Genomic DNA, 21332 nt, shown 5'->3' with positions numbered 1-21332 from the left:
CCCACCTATCTCTTCTTCCTCCATTGATAAGAAAACAAAAACAAAAACTCTTATAACAAATATGCACAGGTAAGCAAAAAATATATAATAATCCTACATTGGACATGTCCAGAAAATATACCTCATTCTGCAAACTGAATCCATAGCATCTCATTCAAGTGGTGGGTAGCAATCTTCATCATCATTGCTCTGACGTCATAACTTGTTGCTACATTGATCAGAGTTCTTAAATCTTTTGGAATTTTTACTTTTTACAATGTCATAGTGTAAATTATTCTGTTTCTGGTCACTATACTCTATTAGTTCATACCAGTCTGACATTTCTCTAAAACCATCCCCTTCATCACTATTTAAGGCACAATAGTAATCCATAGCCATATTTCCATAATTTGTTCAGCCATTCTCCAGGTGATGGGCACCCCCTTAGTTTCTAGGGGTTTTTTTGCAATGACCAAAAAAAGCAAGTATAAATATATTATATACACAGAGGTTCCATCATTGATTGTTTCAGTTGCAAGACTGTCCATCTCTGTAGGATATCTAATTATATCTTGGAGTCTCAGCATGTTGGCTATTAACCCTTTTAAAAACTATTGATGTCTTTTGTTTTTATATCACATTCATTTCTGAATGTTTTTCTCACTGCCCGGTCTCTTGAGTCATTCCTTATGACAAAGAAAAAAAGAATTAGAGAAAAAACAGTTTAGAAAAACCTACCAATACCTCAATTATGTCTGACAATAAAACAGTACTTCAAACCTGTAGTCATCGGCCCTCACAAAAAAGAAGAGATATATTTTCTCAAGTCTTCTTTGGGGCTAAGCTTGATCATTATACTTACACGGTGATTAATTTTGGTCTTATTTATTTTCTTTCTAGTTATATTGGTATATATTATGTATATTGTTTTCATGGTTCTGCTTATCCCTTTCTTCTCAATGTACAGAAGTTTTCTAATTCTTCTTTGAATTCTTCATAGTCATCTTTTTTTACAATATAGTCATTACATCATTTCTTACACTGTAGCTATTACATTATAATCTCACACCACAATTTGTTTAGTTATTCCTCAGTCGATGAACCATGTGTTTCTTGCTAATATGATTGTTTTGGTGTCTGGGGAACCTTTCAGTCCTTTACTTCTTTGCTATATGTACCTAACAATGGGATCTCTGGGTAAGATGGCCCAATTATTTTAGACACTTTTTAAAAGTGTAATTCCAATTTAGATTAATTCTCAGCTCCACCAAAGATGTATTGGCATGCTTATCATTTTGTAGGCTCTCCAATATCAAATATTTCCACCCATTGTTATCTTTGCAAGTTTGTTGGATTTAAATAATCTTAGAGCTGTTTTTGATTTCTAGCTATTAACTCTACCTACCCTGGGCACAGCTTTGGCCAATCATCGTGCTTGAAAAGATATTAACTATGTTTGGACTTGGGCGGGGCAGGAAGGCTGGCTTTGTGGCTGGGAACTCAATCAATGGAGCAGATTTCACAAAGTCAAAAAGTAGAAGTCAGGATTGATAGAGTTAGACTTTAGGATATCTTAGAAGTATGGTCAAGGTGAGGCAGAGAACTGAAAATGAGAAAGATGCCCAGTTAAGGTAGGGAAAGAGTGCTGGCAATGGAAGCAGAAGAGAATCTGCAAAGGGATTGTGACTGGCTCTGGGCTTGAAAATGTCAGAGAGGGGACTTCAAGGCAGGTCTTCTGATTAGGACAGCCTCTTTCACACTGGAATTACTTTGATATTTCCTAGCTGTGTGACCTTATAGAAGTCCTTAAAATATTAGTACTTCAGTTTTTTTTTGCAATTATAAAATGAGGATAATAAACCTTACATTTCCTATCTCAGAGGCATTATGTGTAAAGCATTTTGTGATTTTAAAAGCATGATAGAAATTAAATATTCTATTATGTCACATCATTGCATCTCATCACATACCATATAAATAAGCATTTATTTAGTATCTTTTACATGCCAAGGTACACTAATAAGTATTTGTAAAATATAGACAAAGTAAATATAAGCTATTTTTTTTAAGGATGGGAGAAGGAAAAGGCACTAGGAGCTGGAAGATCAGGAGTAGCTTCATGGAGGAATCAGAAAATGATAGAATTTGAAAGTTGGAAGGGACTTCTGTTAGCCAGTTACTCCAACCCAACTATGAAGGAAATGAATGATGCTTGAACTGAACTCTGAAGGAGAATTAGGGTTTCTATGATTGTATTTCTGAACTCCAAATGCTGGGAGATGGGGAAGGCTACAATCTACCCTGGAGGAAATCCATTCATACCAAGACTGCGAATCCATTGAAGTATCATCACTATTTTCATCATCATCATCACCAACATAACCATCATTATTTTTTTTTAAATATATTTTATTTGATCATTTCCAAGCATTATTCGTTAAAGACATAGATCATTTTCTTTTCCTCCCCCCCCCACCCCCCATAGCCGACGCGTAAGTCCACTGGGCATTAGATGTTTTCTTGATTTGAACCCATTGCTTTGTTGATAGTATTTGCATTAGAGTGTTCATTTAGAGTCTATCCTCTGTCATGTCCCCTCAACCTCTGTATTCAGGCAGTTGCTTTTTCTCGGTGTTTCCACTCCCATAGTTTATCCTTTGCTTATGAATGGTGTTTTTTTCTCCTGGGTCCCTGCAAGTTGTTCAGGGACATTACACCACCACTAATGGAGAAGTCCATTACGTTCGATGATACCACAGTGTGTTTGTCTCTGTGTACAATGTTCTCCTGGTTCTGCTCCTCTCGCTCTGCATCACTTCCTGGAGGTTGTTCCAGTCTCCATGGAACTCCTCCACTTTATTATTCCTTTTAGCACAATAGTACTCCATCACCAACATATACCACAGTTTGTTCAGCCATTCCCCAATTGATGGGCATCCCCTCATTTTCCAGTTTTGGGCCACCACAAAGAGCGCAGCTATGAATATTTTTGTACAAGTCTTTGTGTCCATTATCTCTTTGGGGTACAGACCCAGCAGTGCTATGGCTGGGTCAAAGGGTAGATATTCTTTTGTCGCCCTTTGGGCATAGTTCCAAATTGCCCTCCAGAATGGTTGGATCAGTTCACAGCTCCACCAGCAATGAATTAATGTCCCTACTTTGCCACATCCCCTCCAGCATTCATTACTTTCCATAGCTGTCATGTTAGCCAATCTGCTAGGTGTGAGGTGATACCTCAGAGTTGTTTTGATTTGCATCTCTCTGATTATAAGAGATGTAGAACACTTCTTCATGTGCTTGTTAATAGTTTTGATTTCTTTATCTGAGAACTGCCTATCCATTTCCCTTGCCCATTTATCAATTGGAGAATGGCTTGATTTTGTGTACAATTGATTTAGCTCTTTATAAATATGAGTAATTAAACCTTTGTCAGAGGTTTCTATGAAGATTTTTTCCCAATTTGTTGTTTCCCTTCTGATTTTAGTTATATTGGTTTTGTTTGTACAAAAGCTTTTTAGTTTGATGTAGTCAAAATTATTTATTTTACATTTTGTGATTCTTTCTATATCTTGCTTGGTTTTAAAGCCTTTCCCCTCCCAAAGGTCTGACATGTATACTATTCTGTGTTTACCCAATTTACTTATGGTTTCCTTCTTTATGTTTAAGTCACTCACCCATTTTGAATTTATCTTGGTGTAGGGTGTGAGGTGTTGATCTATTCCTAGTCTCTCCCACACTGTCTTCCAATTTTCCCAGCAGTTTTTATCGAATAGTGGATTTTTGTCCCAAAAGCTGGGATCTTTGGGTTTATCGTATACTGTCTTGCTGAGGTCGCTTTCCCCCAGTCTATTCCACTGATCTTCCTTTCTGTTTCTTAGCCAGTACCAAATTGTATTGATGACTGCTGCTTTGTAATATAGTTTTAGGTCAGGGACTGCAAGGCCCCCATCATATGTGCATAACCATCATTATTAATATACCCCAACAAACATACAAGTTGGGCCCCCAACTTTATGAAAGGCTGATTCAGCACATGTTATCTTTCTGTCCTAAAAAGTTCTGAGAAAGCAAATGTGGAGATGCCCATCATCACTATTGAGAAAGTGACTCAGAACCTATGTCTTAGCAATAGTGTTCCCAGACCATCAGTTTTGTGAAGGAAGAATAATAGCCCATTGTCCCCAAAGGTGGGGCAGAAGGCATCCTTTTCTCTCTGTTTCTGAGATTGGTTTAGAGATTGGCTCTGCTGGTAGGACTGAGATGGGAATAGATTCTTCCTATGGTGGGTGAACAATGACTGCTGAGCTCTGATTATTCTTAGGACTTACATAGGTAAATGGGACAGAACTGTAACAACTACCATGGCATGAATGGGACTCTGCCCCCCATGATGCCAATGTCTTGTGGTGTATACCTCCTCTACATTAGCTATCTTCCCAATGCCTTGACTTGTAATCTTCAACCATTACCTCAAGGGTACTTCCATGCAATACTATTGCCTCCTCTCTTTCCCCCAGTGTCCTATCTCCATTGTGTCCCTCTTGTCCCTTCCAATTCCTTTTGAAGAAGAGTCAAACTGCCCCTATCTCAACATGACTGGATCCATGATTGGATTGTTTGGGCTCCAGTTAAAAATATTCTATTAGTTCTGTAGTATGGCAGTGTGGAATGCCACTATGGTTCTCAAGATCAAGAGGTTGTTGAAGCATCCCTCCCACTTCCCCACATGACTGCCCCATGTGCAGACCTCCACAGATTTATGATGCTAGCTTCCATGCTAGGGGGAAGCCCAGTCTTCGACGCCTGCCCTGAGCATGTGGTCAGACTCCAGTTGCAAATATTGTGTTGTTTATTGATAGATGGCCCCGTAAGCTGGGCGCAGTAACATGCCAGACATCTGCACTTCCTGGCATTTAAAGGGAATTTGCTGTAATGTATTGTAAGGCATTAGCATAATAATTGCTAAGCATTCGCAGATGAATAGCTCACTGACTGATAGATTTTGTACAGAATCTGTGAAGGTTACATCGAGGGTGAAAACATTTCACTGTGTCAATGAACATACTTAATTTTTCTGGGAGTGCTATTTAAATTGTGACATTAGCATAACAAAGACATAATGCATTCGTTTATGCTCTAATAGGGAATGCTGCCCATGGTACCTTAATCAGTGCATCCAGAAAGGAGAAAGGCCAAAGAGGTGCTGGGCGGGCTCTGGCCACAGTCGGCCACGTTTTAGATCTTATGGCCCATGGCTGTGGCTGGGTAGGCATCCCTCCTAGAGTGTGCTCTAGGGGGCTCTGAGAGTGTCAGTGGCTGTGAACATTGGCTCGGCCACAGGAAAAAAAATATCCTTTAGTGTAGGCAGGCAAAAGTTGCTTGAAGTTTTGTCTAGTGGAAGGCAGGGGGAAGAGGTGGAGGGGTATGGAGTCCAAAAGAAAAGCCAGAGAGGGGCTGGTTTTGAAGATGTAATTTGAGTAGAATTCAAGAAAAGCCAGGAAAAGGACACAGCTTCAGAGGGCAGAAGTATGTCCATGTCTTCCAAGTAAAACCAGATATGAGGCAATACTAGGCTTGAAGTCAAGAGATCTGGTTGTGGAACCCTCTTGGATGCTTCTTAACTAGGGGTAGGGGGGAGGTGAGGAGATAGATGTTGAGAAAGTCATCCTGGCACCATGGGAAGAACATTGGTTTTGGAGTCACATGACTTGGGTTTGACTCCCAAATCTGCTGCTACTTAATCCTTTTAATGACTTTTGTCATTATTTAACTACTAGAAGTCTTAGTTTCCTAATCTCTGTACAGCAGGGCCCCCATATCCATGGAGGATACATTCCAAGACTTACTGTGGATATAAGCAAACATCACTGTTAACCACGGTAACTGAATCAGCGGATTACTGAATCAGTGGATACTGGGGCACAATTGTACTACCAGAACCACTACTCTCATGCTTTGGGGTCATTATTACAATAAAGTATTTCTTAAGAAAGGCAGTGTGATGTACAACAATGAATGAGATCAGTGAGAACACTAGAGGAAGACTGGAGGAAAGTTTTGCATGGAGAAGGTATGGGGGCAAAGGGAGATGAGTCATTTACTGGTCTGGTGGGCTTCATTATGTTATAGTCTGTGTCCACTTGACTGGCGGGTTGAAATTTAAGAAAGGTTTATTTTTTTATTTTCTAAAATTTCCTAAGTTTTCCAATTTTTTTTTCCATTTCCTGCCCCTCCCCCCGCCTCATGGTTAACCACCAGTAACTGAATCAGTAGATACCAAATCAGTGGATATGGGGCCACAGTTATAATTAGGAGTTTTGAATTAGGAGAATTAGGAGAATGAATTAGGAGAATTCATTAATGTTGTTTTTAATAAATATTTTGATAATTGTATTTCAATATAATTGGTTTCTTTAGGAGAAGGGGTCCATAGTTTTCTCCAAAATACCAGAAGGGCCCATGGCACAAAAAAAGGTTAAGAACTCCTGGATTCTGATTTCTTGGGTCCCTTGGGTTTAAGTCTTATAAACTAAGCTACCTAACTTCTCCATGCTTCAACTTTCCTCATTTGTAAAATGGGAATTTTCATCTTCTGGAGGTTGTCATGAAGAAAGCACCTCAAGTGCTATATAAATGGGAGTTACTATTGTAGTTATTATTATTGGAGTGGGTCCAGGTAGCTCAGCAAGCTGTCTTGGATTCCATAGCCCCATCAGGGCTCTCTTACGATGGAATCTGGGGCTGTGTCACTTCCCAATTCCCTGCTCTCTAAATTTATTTTATTGTACCCTATTTCCCTTAAGTGCCTTTGGAAAAACCAGACATCTGTGTTGTATAAACTTTAGAGGAAGGAAGGGGATACCCAGGCCAAGACTGGGGAAATATGGAGGACTGAGAGAACTACTGAGAGAATCCTAGAGGCCAGGGAAGGGCTGGTAGAAAGGGGAAAGGTAGGGAGGTTGCTGAGTCATGAGAATATCAGAATCCTCCACCATAGGGTGGATTTGTTTCCTTAGAGTTATTCCCATGACTCCTTTTTGCCATGAGGAATCTGGACAAAAACTGGACTTAATGATATGTTTCACCTTAGATGAGTTTAAATGGAAGGACCACTGGCTCTGAAGTTAGAGATACATGATTCAAATCCTTCCTCTGTACATATTACATGTGCTATCTCGGGCAATCACTTCATCTTATCTTCAATTTCCTTCTTTGAGATGAGAGAGATAGACAGGATATCCTGGCCTGAGTCTATGGTCCTATATTGGTTTTTCCCCCCTGGTACTTCATGGGTGGGCCTTACAAGAATGAAGATGAACTTATTTCTGGCATCATTTACCTGCCCCCCATCCAGGAGGCCAGCCTCCAATGAGTATCCAAGCCTAGGGTTTGCTTTCTCTTCTCCAGGAGCAGTTTCCATCATCCTTACCTTTCATCACCAAAGACTATTCATTTAAGTGTGTTTAGATTGCTCTTTATTTCTAGGTCCACAAGTCTACCTGGAACTTCATGTGGACATAATTCAGGGGTCTGAAAGAAGGCATTGAATAAGGCAGCCTTCAGGGTCTTCTTGTGGATCATCTGTTTTGGGGTGGGGCTCTATGCTCTAAGTCTCATAGACCCAACTATTGCAGCTGCTTGGACCATGTACCTGCCCTCCTCTCCACTCCCAATCAGATCCCTAGATGTCCCATCAAGCCAGATCTTCTTCAGCTGATTGTTAATCACTGAAGGGCTTGGCTGAGGGAAAAGATCAGTGAGCAGATGACTTGTATAATGGAAAGAATCTGGATTGGAAGTCAGAAGGACTGGGTAAGACATCTCCACACTGCTCCTTATTCCTCTCATGACATTAGCAACCCCCTCTCTGAACCTCCAGTTGGCTCATCTATAGCATGAGTGGGGCTGGCCTAGGTCATCTCTAGGTCTTGCTTTTAAATCCTATCATATTATAGAACTTTGCCTTGATGAAACCACAGTGCAGAAACTGCTTGCATTCAGAAAGTAATGCTGATTTTTGCCCAAGTCAAAGAGTCAGGGGCATGCTGGTAAGTGTTTAACAACCAGCTCCCCAAAGAGGGAAGATACATTTTAAAGTGGCTCTCATATTGCTGTCCAAAGTGTTATTTCAGCCAAAAAAACCCACTTATTCACCCCCTATCATGTGCCAAACCAAGCAGCTAGGTGGCACAATGTATTACAATGGAGGCAGCACTGATCTTGGAGTCTAAAGATATAGGTTCAAATCTTGACTCTGTTACCAATAAACTTTGTGATTTTGGGCAAGTCCCCTTCTCTGAGCCTCAGTTTCCTCCCCTTTCAAATGGAGGAGGTGAAAAGTGGGAAGGAACATACATTTATGAAGTATACACAATGTTAAGCATTTCACAAATATCTGATAATGATATTTGACCTACTTCTTTTTTTTAAACCCTTACCTTCTGTCTTAGAATCAATACTATGTATTGGTTCCAAGTCAGAAGAATGATAAAGGCTAAGTAATGGGTATTAAGTGACTTGCTCAGGATCCCACAACTAGGAAGGCGAGATTTGAACCCAAGGTCTCTTATCTCTAGCTTTCAGTCCATTGGGCCTCCTAGCTTTGTCTCTTATTTGACCCACTTCCCTCACAGAGGGATCCAATGATTTGACATGAAAAACAGCATGCTGTGTTGTAAATAGCCCTAGGGAACATGAGTTCAAATCTTAATCCTTACTATTTATTCCCTTAAAATTCTAAGAATTTATGATTCTGTGTGACTTTGGGCAAAACCCTTTGCCTTCTTTGGAACTCAGCCCTTAGAAGATGTCACCAATAAAATATCTAAGGTTCCTTCCAGCTTGAAATTCTATGATTCTTGTAAACTATAAACTATTTTAGAAACCAGAACTTCTTACTTGCCTTTTCATTGGCATGTAAAGTGGAGTGGAGGAAGTGGGAGAACTAGCCCTCTAGGGTATCAGGAAGGATTTCCTATAGGACTTTGATGAAGGAAACTAAAGTTTCTAGGAGGTGAAAGTGAGAAGGTAGGGCATTCCAGGGCTAGGGGACAGCTTGGACAAAGACCAGAGATGGAATGCCTAGATCCTGCTCCTCTCAGTTCTATTTCCTCACCCTAATTGAAAGGGACCTGGCCAAGGATGTGAACAAGTGACAGATGAGACCCATGGAATTAATTGGAAGGAGAAGCTGGCTCAGAGAGGGCTGGCCTGTCTTCCTGGAAAGGTGGCATGTTTGTGAAGGAGAAGTTGAAAATGATCAAGAAATGTATTGGCATTCTAATTTGGGGACACTAAAGGGTGCCATTTGTAGCTATGTTGATGCTGCTGCCTCTGGTGGGGGTGGGGATGGGGAGGCTCCTGGCTCAGAATGGGAATGTGGGTGGGTGAGTTTGCTTAATTAGTTTCCCTCCCCTGGTGGTGGTGATGGGAGAGCCTGGAGAGCCTTAGTCCAGACTCCATGGCTGGCAGTGAGTCACTCTATTTGCTCAAATTGCTGACAGTCAAACAACAGGAGAGCTACAGTCATGAGCCAGAGCCCTTTGGCATGGCCACCCCAAGTGCATCTGTTCCCAAACCTACTGCTGCCAGCTATGGCCAACAGAGGTAGGTGAAGAATGAATAGGAAGCCTCTTCTCTCTAAGTGCTCAGACCAAATTAGCCATTGGGAGTGTGGGGGACAAGCTGAGGTACTCAGAGGTGGGTGGTGGGACCCTGCCTTTTCCAAGGAAAGGCATCTCAGGAGAAGCCTCTATGTCTGTGGCCAGAACTGACTAATCCTGATTCTAGGTTTTGGGGATTGATGATAACATCTAATGTTTCCATAGCGATTTGGGCTTACAAAGTGCTTTCCCAGAACTATAACTAGGAATTATTTTACCTTGGGCAAAAACAGTTGAACAGGAAATGCTGGTAGGAGCATCAGTCCACTTCATCACTCCTGAGTCAACAGAAAGGGAAATCTTGTACCCTTGATAGCCCAATTTATACTCCTGTTGAGAAAGAGTATTATAGGGCAAGATGAGTTATAGGAAAGAGTCTCCAAACATCAGAGGATCATATATGTAGAGCTGTAAAAAGAACTCAATAGCTTTCTGGTCTAACCATTTGATTTTTACAGATGAGGAAACTGAGATCCAGGAAAATTGAATTACTAGATCAAAGTTACACAGGCAATAATTAAGTCAAGTATTCCTTCTACCAGAAAGCACTGCCTTTCAGACCTTGAGTACGGTAATCTAGGACTCAGGGAAGGTGTAGGGTTGTAAAACACCATGGTGCACAAAATGGTGGTTTCACCATGGAGGCTGGGAAGAAAAATTCTCCTGGCTCCCCTGCCCCTATTGTAATCACACCAGTGCCAAGTTCCAATCACCCTGCCAATCCCTCGAGGCAGGTGGTATAAAGATTGTTGTCCCCATTTTACAGAGAAGGAAACTAAGACCTAAAGAATCTATGGGACTTGTTCATAGTCAAGAGCTAGTAGGTAGATTATCTCTGTAAAGATGGGAACCTAAGTTTCCTGATTCAGCATCCAGGGTTCTGTGGGCCTGTATGAGCGAGACTTTAACTTAAAAAGGCAGGAGGTGCATGGTATGGCGATGAGAATATCAACACTGGAGTAAAAAATCTTCATTCATTTGTTTGCTATTTAAGTGAATTGAGTAATTCAGTTAAAATTTAATTCAATAAGCATTCATGAAGTGCCTGCCCTCTATCAGGTATTTACTTAGATGTTGGGGTAACACAGTCAAAAACAAAATATCCTCAAGGAAGATCTATTCTACTTGGGAGATACATGTTCACAAGTCGGTACAAAGCACACTGGGAGTTATTTCAAGGATAATAACGGCAGGGAAAGAAAGGTCAGGAAAGAGTTGATTGAGAAGTTGGCACCTGAGGTATGCTTTTAAGGAAGTTTGAGATTCTGTGAACTACAGGTACAGAGAGATTGCCCTCCAGATAAAGGCAACTATTTGTGCAAAGTGTAGTAAATTTAAATACATAGACGTAACCCACGGTCCCATGGTTAAGACCCAAGCACCCCAATCTTTGGGATCAAGTTTAATCTTGGGGGCAACATCAGAACATCAAATCATAACTTAATCTCCTCTTTCCCAGAATTTTCTGGAATATCTAAATACAGCTTCTGCCCAGATCTCTGATGGAATAAATAAAAGGTCTCCCCAACCAGTGTGCAAGCATTCAAGGTAACAATACTTATCAACTATAGGACAGCCTTTTAAAAAATTCCATACTAAAATTATAATAATACAATGAACCAAAAAAAGACTTGTAGTAGCCTATAAAAAATCAATATATTTCCCCCCTCTAGTTAATCCCATCTTCATTTAGGGAGGGACTTATATATTTCTACAGTCTCATAGTGTCACCCTGTTGTCTGAACTGTTCTAAGAAAGGAAATGAATGTAGAGATGCTATAGGACATTAGAAGAATGAATTAGAGATATCTAGAAAAAAGTGCAGTGTTGAAATCTAAGAGGGCAAGGGATTACTCATTAGGGAATCAGAGGAGGCTTCCTGGAGGAGGCAATGTGTTACTTTCTCGGTCACACATGACATATGAAAGTCTCTTCTGGCCCTGTGGGCCATATTTCCCTCCTAGAGTCAAACAGAATAAGGGCAGGGGGACTGAAAAGTGCCATCTCAGCATGTTGCTTCCTTAGCTAATATAAGCAATATGCAGGCGCATCATTGGAAACACAGATTAATCATCTCCACCCTGCGTCACTGTCCCCGGCCAGATTTATTGTGGTGGGAGCATTAGAGCCCCCGACTTTATGGTCCTGTAAATTACCCAGTGGCTTGTGCCAGAGTCAGGCAGGCCTCTAAATCACATGTAATTGCTTGTAAATTGGGAAACAAATACTATTTTTTGCCTAAATTATCCGCTTTGCCGATTTCCCATAGGAAATGCTGTGGATGCTGCATTTGGATGGTGAGCGTCTGTGGATGCCCAGGTCAGCCTACTTCAGGTCCAGTTTTCTTTTCGTGTCTGGGTATTTGAATACTGAGCATCGCTGAGTTTGTCACTCCCTTGAAGGAGATCCAACAAACCTTGTTTGGGTATCTGAGCCGTTAGGAGTTGAGCAAAAAGGCAGTGTGGTGTAGTAGAGAAAGCACTTGGCGTGGAATTAGAAGACCTAGATTCGACTCCTGGCTCTGTTGTTTAATAGCTATTTGACTTTGGGACACACTCAGCCTCTCTTAGTCTCAGTTTCTTCATTTGTAAAATGAAGGAGGGCAACATGAAGGAGATACTTGAACAATATTACAGTGCTATAAAAATGGGAGCTATTGTCCTCCTTACCGTCTTTTCTCATATTCTTTGGTTCTGAGGGATGGTTATGGATTCAGCTATGATAAGACAGCTCTCAAGTTCTTCCTGTGACTTCTCTTGACAAAACATTCTCAGTTCTTACAACTGCTATGGGTGTACGTGTGTGTGTCCTGTTTCTCCAGCCTCTTCCTCTCCATTCTAGTCACCCACTTCTAGTATAGTTCCAGCTTTCCAGAATGACTCCCATCTGCTCCCTTCCTCAGTCAAGGGAGGAGTTTGTTAGAGCTGCCATGCATGCATTTGGCTAGCTCTCTGTCACTTGTCCCAGACTTGCAGACACAGCTGAGAGGCTCCCAGGCACTTTATCATGCTTCTGGAAACACCCAAGGGATCACAACACAGTTTTATCATTCATTCAGACAGGCTAACTGATGCGGTAGTAGGGGCAGGGGACCACCTTAGTTTGGAAGTCAGAAAACCCAGGTGCAAATCCCAATTGTGACATTTAGTAGCTCTAGGATCCCAGGCAAACTGTTTGGAGTCTCTGAACCTCAGTGGCTCATCTTTAAAATGGGGATAAGCATCCCTTCCTGAAATACCAAAGAAGGTCATGGGGAGGAAAGCATTTATAAGTCTCCAAAAACTAGATAAACAGAAGCTACACTTATTAGTATTTGTTGATTAACAAATCTGGCATCATATGCCAGGTTTTAGACAGTAACTATTTACTGAGCATCTCCTTTGTGCTGGACTTTGTGTGGGGCTAGCTGCAGGAGAAACAGATGAAGAAAATATTACCAGCTTGCTCTCTCCCCTTACCAATTGCCAGTTGTCTTGCACTCTGTGAAAGTAAATGACATGAATCAGCTGCCCCTTCCTTTATACAATTGATGCATTCCAGGAAAATTGATCTCCCATCTTCCTTTTATAAATCAAATCCTGTTTTAAGGGCACCAGGAGAGCTCATTATCCAATGGTAAATCCTTTTGTGAACTGAAGCTTTTCTCCCTGTGTCTGCTTTAAAGGCAGATGTTGGCGTTGTAGAAAGTGAGGGAGACCTGCCATTTCCAAGGAATCCCTGAGCTTGGGAGATCCTGATAGATATGGGACATACAGGGTCAGATTGCCAGATCTCTCAGGATTTTCCTTCTCTCCCTAAAGTCCTGAATCACTGTGGTACAGTGGAAAAAGTACTGGTTCTGGAGGCACAGGGTTTGGGTTCAAATCCTACCAATCATGTTCATAAACAGTGAAAATTATCTGATCTCCTTGGACCTCAGTTACTTTGTTATAAAAAAGAGGGAGTTGGACCTGCTTGCTTCTAAGGCCCCTAAAACACTTAATCTGGGAGCCCATGCTTCCCACATGTTAGCCTGATTCCTTCCTTTCCTTAACCTCATATGCAGTCACAAGTTCTAGTGACATGCATTAGCAAACATTTATTCAACATCTACTTTTGTACCAGGTACTGTACTGGGCACTAGGGATGCAAAGACAAATGTGAAATCATATCTAGCCTGAAGGAACTCACAATCTTTCATAAGAAACGACAGATACATATAACAGATACAAATTATTTACAAAGTAAATACAAGGTAAAAGCAAGGTAATTTCACGGGGAGAGATACTAGCACAATGTGCCTCCCATCCATATTGTCTCTTCTCCCAAAGCCACCATGGAGATACAAACTGCCATTACCACCTGCCTGAACTCGTGCCATACCTTCCTAACTACCAGATTTCCCTGTTTTCATCCTCTTCTCTCCTCTTCAGTCTAGCTTTCAGTCAGCCACATATTTCATGTCTTCATGCTCAAAATCCTTCATCTTTTCCCAAGCCAACTATAAGCTATTTGGCCAGCATTTAAGATTTTCCAATAATAATAGATCCATAGATTAAGAACTGGGAAGGACCTTAGAGATCATTTAGTCCAACTGTCTCATTTTACAGGCGAAGAAACTGAGACCTAAAAAGATGAAAGGAGATGCCCAAGATTATACAGGTAGTCTATAGAAAAGCCAGTAATTCTGTCCCTGTGCTCTGATTCCAAATTTAGCAATATTTCCATGCTGCTACCCTATCCTTTCCTTTATAACTCTCTCATTCACATCATATCCTGCAGCCAGACTGAATTACCCTGGGCCTCATGTCCCTCCGTATTCAGCATTTTTATGCCAGCCTACCTTTGCACATACCATTCCCTAGACTCTGAGCGCCCCATCCCCATTTCCACCTTTCAGAATCTTGCCCATCTCCCAAGGCTCAGGTCAAATGTCACCTCCTACAAGAAGCTCTCCTTGATAGGAGAAAAGCCCTACGTTAAGGACTCATACCTTCAAAGGAGTCCATAAGGAGAAAGCCCAGGTAGGAAGAAATAATAACAATTTGCATTTGTTTTTTAAATCAGATATTGTTGATATCTTTTATTTTTACATCACCTTCGTTTCTGAATATTTTCCTCCTCCTCCCCTGCCCTGTGAAGCATCCTTTGTAACAAAGATTTAATAAACAAATTAGAGAGCAATTGAGCAAAACTAACCAACACATCCCGTGTTTCTGACATGATATGGAATATCCCAAACCTGTAGCTCCCCCCCCCCCATTCTGTGAAGATTAGAGGAAGGTCCCAGCTCACATTCAAATGTGTTTTGCAGTTCTCAAAGTGTGTTGTCTCATTGGATTCTCACCACCACCTTTGCGGAAGATAACTATTATTCTCCCTATCTTGTTGATAAGGAGTGTGGGCTTTAGAGAGAGTGATCTGGCCTAGATCACCCGGCAAGCTAGTGGTATCTCTGGGACTTTAAAGTGGGTCCTCTGATTTGAGACCTACCAGTTCCTTGGTGCCAAACAGTTCACGGTTCATCCGGACACCTTCCCTTCTGGTAGGTCCCCAAGCTATCGGGGATATGCCAGTGCTACCACATTGCCCACATTGATGGAATGAGGAATACCCAACCTAGTCAACATGAAGGCAAACTTGGGCTCCAAAAGAGCAATAGGTGGAGAGAGCTAGGTCTGGAGTCAGAAAGGCATGAGTTCAAATCCATCCAAAGATACTTACTAGCTATGTGACTCTGGGCAAGTCCCTTAACCCTGTTTGCCTCAGTTCTTCATCTGTAAAATCATCTGGGGAAGGCAATAGCAAACCGCTCCATTGTCTTTGCCAAGAAAATACAGAATGAGGTCACAGAGGCAGACACAACCCAAGATAAGAGGTTCTTGAAACTTTTGAGCCTGGAATACTCTCAGACACTAATAGCAGCCCAATTCTCTTAGTTTATAAAAGCAAGAGCTGAAAGAAGAGCCTCACTCACTCAAGGTCCACCATCCAATAAGGTAGTGCTGGGGCTGGTGGGAGCACTCAGGGTCTCCTAGCCAGGGCTGCTTTCCACACATCCCTTGGATTTAATCATGTTAAATGTGCTGACTGGCTATGCTTTAATTGGATTTGGCAATGCCTTAAATACAATAGAGAGAATTTTTAAAATCCTCCCTTGTGTGTTGGAGAGAAATAAGGTAGTTGAGGGGGAGTTGTCAGTGCTAGAGAAAAAGCCTTGAGCAGTAGCAGAGTGCTGAATTCAGAGCTCAAGGAATTGGCTTGGAATCATGACCCTGCTACTGAATTAGTAACGGAGTTACCTCAGGCCAGTCACTTCTTCCAAGAACTTGAATCCTCCCTCTGAAGGAAGGATAGGGACTTTGACTACATGATCTCTAAAATTATAGGCTGTTTTGTTGATTCAAAAATTTTTAAATGAAAATAAAATATTCAGTGATGTCTAATTTTTTGTGATCTTATTTGGGGTTTCTTGGTAGAAATATGGGAGTGATTTGCTATTTCCTTCTCCAGCTCATTTTGCAAATGAGTTAACTGGGATAAGTGACTTGCCCAGGATCACACAGTTAGTGTCTGAGATTGGATTTGAACTCATGAAGAGTAGCTTTCTAGTCCCAGTGCTCTAATCAATTGCACCATCTAGCTGCCCAAAATAAAATGAAAGGATATCAATTTTTGAGTTAGAAGAGGACCTCAGAAGCCCTCTAGACCAACTTCCCATTCTCCCATTTAGAGAGGAAGAAAGTGAGGTTCAGAGAGTTAAAAGTTATTTGCCAATGGGTATACAAACTAGTAAGTGGCAGAAGTGCAATGTTGACATGTAGGTCCTCTGATGACAGATCTAATGACTTTTCTACTGAATATGCCTAAAGCTCTTCTTTGGATCTCACGGCTATGATCCTATTTCATTTCAAAGAAGTATGATTACTAGGATATACCCCCTTCCTCCCCCCCCACCCCGCCTCTGTCTTTCTGTCTCTCTCCTCTGTCTCTGTCTCTGTCTCTGTCTCTGTCTCTGTCTCTCTCTCTGTGTCTCTCTGTCTCTGTCTCTGTCTCTCTCCTCTCTCTCTGTATCTCTGTATCTCTCTGTCTCTGTCTCTGTCTCTGTCTCTCTCTTCTCTCTCTGTATCTCTCTATCTCTCTGTCTCTCTCTGTATCTCTCTCTCTGTCTCTGTCTCTCTCTGTCTCTCTGTCTCTGACTCTGTCTCTGTCTCTGTGTCTCTCTCTCATACACACACACTTTCCTCCCCTCACCACTCCCAACCCCCAGAAGATTTCAGTAAACATGGAAGCACAATCCATCAGCCCTAGGGGCATCTTCTCATTAGCTTCCATTGGCCACGGTTTGGTTCCTCCTTAGAATTGAACCCTAGGTTTCTAACTTGGAATAGGCCCTCCAGCCTGTCCTGTGGCCTGGTATCTTCCCCCAGTCGGATTGCCCAGTTGATCCTTGCTTACAGCACATGACCAACATTAGGAAATGTTCTCTGTTCCTTGGGTGGATGACCAGGCTGTTTTGTGAGGGCCATCAGAGCAATGGGAAAGAAGGGAGACCAGGCAAGAAACCCGGGCTGGGAAGAGCAGGGAATGCAGATGGAGATGAGAGAGGCCAGCAGCTCCTGGGAATGTCCTTGAAGCCATCAATCCGTCAGTCAACCAGGTGTTGTGCTAAACATTTGGGGGTTCAAAGAAAGCCAGATATCTATTTTTCTGCTCTCATGGAGCTCTCTACTATGGGGAAACCTCCCTGGAAAGGCACAGATGTCAGATGCCAGTGTGATTTTTGAGAGCTGGCAGCTTCTCTCTAGGCTCCCCTTAGCAAGACATTTCACTTAAAGGAGTCAGAGAATCACCATCATTGAACCTTTAGGCCTCATTCTCAAAAGGCCTGCTGCTGGTCATCCCTCCTTTTCCCAATGGATCCACAAAGTCAGACTGAACCCCCACTTTTTCTCCAGGACATAAGGCAAATACCCCTTTGGGGAAGGGAGCATCTATTCAGGAGCCTTCCTATCCATCCCCTCATCTCTACCTAAAACACACACACATCTATTTCCACTAATGTGGACTCACTGTTAACTCTTGTTTGTTTGTTTTATTCTGTCCCAGTAACAACTCCACAACAAAAGAGCAAGGACTAGGCAAACAGGGTTAAGTGACTTGCTAAGAGTCGGACAGCTAAGAAGTATCTGAGGCTAGATTTGAATTCAGATCCTCCTGACTGCAGTCCTGATACTCCATCAGCAGTGCCACCTAGCTGCCCTGCCCCACTAACTCCTGGCTCATACAAGGGATAGGTCCTGACTGGTTAAAAGGGCAGCCCCGTGGCTCAGTCAGCTTTGGCCCTGATAAGACAGGATCCTCTGAGTGAGCTCTCTGCTACTCGAGGTATTCCCAGCAGAATCTGGCTGACCAGAAACGTTATAGGGAAGAATGGTGGATGAAGCTTTTTTCAGCTTAACAAACACCTCCTAAACACCTGCAGCTTGTGTGGAGAGCCAGGTTGGGGCTGAGGGAGGGCAGCAGTTTCAAAGCTCTGATGAGATAAGGTACCTGCCCTTACAGCGCTCTCAGTCTAGTGCAGGGAATAAGGGAGACTCAGGCAACTGATGCCCAGTAGCATCCATTATACATCAGAGACATCTAAAGGAGGCTGTATGGGTGAGGTCTGAGAGGAAATCAGAAAAGGATTTGATGAAAGAGAGCTTTTGAATTGGGAGTTAAAGTTTGACTGAGTAGGCAAAGGGAGGGCGGGGGCATTCCAAGAAAAGAGCCAACATGAGCAAAGGCTCAGTGGTGGGAGAAGAAAGGCTTTTCCCAGGGGCCAGAGAGTTCTTCAATTTGACTGGGCTATAGAGTGGGTAGTGGGTAGCAAGAGCAGATGGGGCTGGAAATGCTGGGAGATGTTGGATTGTAGAGGGCTGCTTTGAATTCTAAGAAATAATATAGCTAACTTTTAAGTGGTGCTCTAGTGTTGGCAAACACTTTACATGATCATCTTACTTGATCCTCACCACCACTCCATGATGTAGGTGTTATCTCCACTTCACAGATAAGGAAACTGAGTCTGAGAGAAGTTAATTTGGTCACCAGGTAGTCAGTAAGAAGCTTTAGATTTGAACCCAAATCTTTCTGATTCCAAGTTCACAGACAATAGGCGGAATAGTAGGCAAAACAGGAAAAACAATTTACAGAAGTGAATAGTGTAAAGGAGACAACATTGAAAGACCATGAAATGTGAACTGTTCTTTAGGAGGTTGGAAGATGGGTTGGGCATGAGGAGGGGGGATGAAGAGAGGAGAGAGAAATGCCATGCAGGAAGTCAGGGCTGTGAAGGGGAAGGGTCATAGACGGGCTACCTGATCAGTGATGACTTTAGAAGATGGTGGCATTCAGAGTGTGGCATTGATCTCACCTGCTACCTCAGAGAAATGGACTCAGAGGTGCATCATTAGACCTGGCTAAAGTGTTTATTTTATTTTTCGCCTAGCTATTGTTGTTCAGTTGTGTTTGACTCCTTGTGACCCCATTTGGGGTTTCCTTGGCAAAGAAACTGGAGTGGTTTGCCATTTCTGCCTCTAGTTCATTTAACAGATGAGGAAACTGAGGTCAAGAGGGTGAAGTTACTTGTCCAAGGTCACTCAGCTACCAAGTGTCTGAAGCCAGATTTGAACTCAGGAAGATGAGTCTTCCTGACAACAGGTTTGGCACTCTGTCCACTGTACCACCTAGCTGCCCCTTGCCTTGCCATACTTCGTTATGAGAGAGGGCTCTTTTGGAGGAGGTGGTGAGGTCAAGTGGAAGCAGTATCAAGAAAGAATCAATAAATATTTCAAACTAACAAAACAAAGGAAAACAAAGCTTTTAAGCAGAAAAGTATGGATTTTGTTAGGGGCCAACAGGGAGCTGTTGATGTTTTTTGAGCAGTGTCATGATCAAAGTTGCTCATAAGGAAGCTGGACCTCCTTTCAGATCCAGAACTCTGAGAGATCTCAGGCAACAAAGGTTTGGAGGCAACCCCATACATGAGTTCCTTTGCCTCACATATTCCTCTAAAGGAATCACTCCCATAAGGCTGTTAAGCCAGCCTCAAAGAGACATGGTAACCCCTAACAAGGCAATATGGCCCAGCCTGTGACCAGTTCTGAAGCTTACCTTTTCTGAACTAATGGGATGGAAGTCTGACGATATCTCAGGTCTTAAAGCATCTTCCCTAGCGATGGGCTTCCCAGCATGACCAGGCAACTTCCATCTTGGGATCACTCTGGATAATGATCTCCTTAGTAAGCAGCCTCATGAAATCAACATTGATTTTAACCACTGAGTTCTTAGGAACCTTCATCCTGGACAGGAAGGAAGCTTGACAGCCTAGGGCTAATAAGGCCAGCCTTCTTGTCCAGATTCAGGATTTAGTCTCTGCCACTGAAAATGAGTCCAAGGGATATGTTGGCCTGCAAGAAATTCTTTAGCAGCTGCTGGGCCCAGTACAGCAGCAACTTGAAGAGGGATTGGGGTGGGGCCAAGTACTGATTGGCTTTTTGGGGGAAAAAAAAGGGAAAAAACCCTGAAGGCTGATAAATGACTTTATATGTCCACATATGTGATTGTACTATATTGGGGCAGTCTATAAAATCTATTTTTCTTTTTCTTTTGAAAAATTTATTTAGCCAATTTAGAACTTTATTCCTTGGTTACAAGAATCATATTCTTTCCCTCCTTCCCTTTCCCCCACCCCTTAGCTGACACACAATTCCACTGGGTTTTACATGTGTCCTTGATCAGAACCTATTTCCGTGTTGTTGATGTTTGCACTAGGATGATCATTTAGAGTCTACATCCCCAATCATAACCCCATCGACCCATGTCATCAAGCAGTTCTTTTTCTTCTGTGTTTCTACTCCCACAGTTTTTCCTCTGAATGTGGATAGTGTTCTTTCTTGTAGATCCCTCCGCGTTGTTCAGGATCACTGCATTGCCACTAATGGAGGAGTCCATTACATTTGATTGTACCACAGTGTATCTGTCTCCGTGTACAATGTTCTCCTGGTTCTGCTCCTCTTACTCTGCATCACTTCCTGGAGGTTGTTCCAGTCTCCGTGGAATTCCTCCACTTTATTATTCCTTTGAGCACAATAGTATTTCATCACCAACATATACCACAATTTGTTCAGCCATTCCCCAATCAATGGACATCCCCTCATTTTCCAATTTTTGGCCACCACAAAGAGTGCAGCTATGAATATTCTTGTACAAGTCTTTTTCCTTATTATCTCTTTGGGATACAAACCCAGCAGTGCTATGGCTGGATCAAAGGGCAGACAGTCTTTTATCGCCCTTTGGGCATAGTTCCAAATTGCCCTCCAGAATGGTTGGATCAAATCAAATCACAACTCCACCAGCAATGTATTAATGTCCTAATTTTGCCACATCCCCTCCGGCATTCATTACTTTCCTTTGCTGTCATGTTAGCCAATCTGCTAGGTGTGAGGTGATACCTCAGAGTTGTTTTGATTTACATTTCTCTGATTAAAAGAGATTTAGAACACTTCTTCATGTGCTTATTAATAGTTTTGAAAATCTATTTTCTTAAATCTCTAACCTTAAGCACAGTCTGAACCTTGAGCCATAGATAGATCCTTGACCTTGACCCTGGCCACCGACTGAGGCTGTATTGTAGCCAGCCACTGGTCACAGGGAAGATTAAGCTAGAAT

The 21332-nt window shown here is 42.2% G+C and overlaps 1 protein-coding gene across 1 annotated transcript in view; it reads left to right on the top strand.

The window, feature by feature from the left end:
- The window catches only part of GRIK3 (glutamate ionotropic receptor kainate type subunit 3), a 344698-nt gene that overhangs the window by 83511 nt on the left and 239855 nt on the right, over positions 1 to 21332 (top strand). The gene's annotated exons all lie outside the window — the stretch shown is intronic.

The sequence above is a fragment of the Monodelphis domestica genome, chromosome 4 (genome assembly GCF_027887165.1).
Source record: "Monodelphis domestica isolate mMonDom1 chromosome 4, mMonDom1.pri, whole genome shotgun sequence".
Lineage (NCBI taxonomy): Eukaryota > Metazoa > Chordata > Mammalia > Didelphimorphia > Didelphidae > Monodelphis > Monodelphis domestica.
This window is presented reverse-complemented; position numbering and strand designations above follow the sequence as displayed.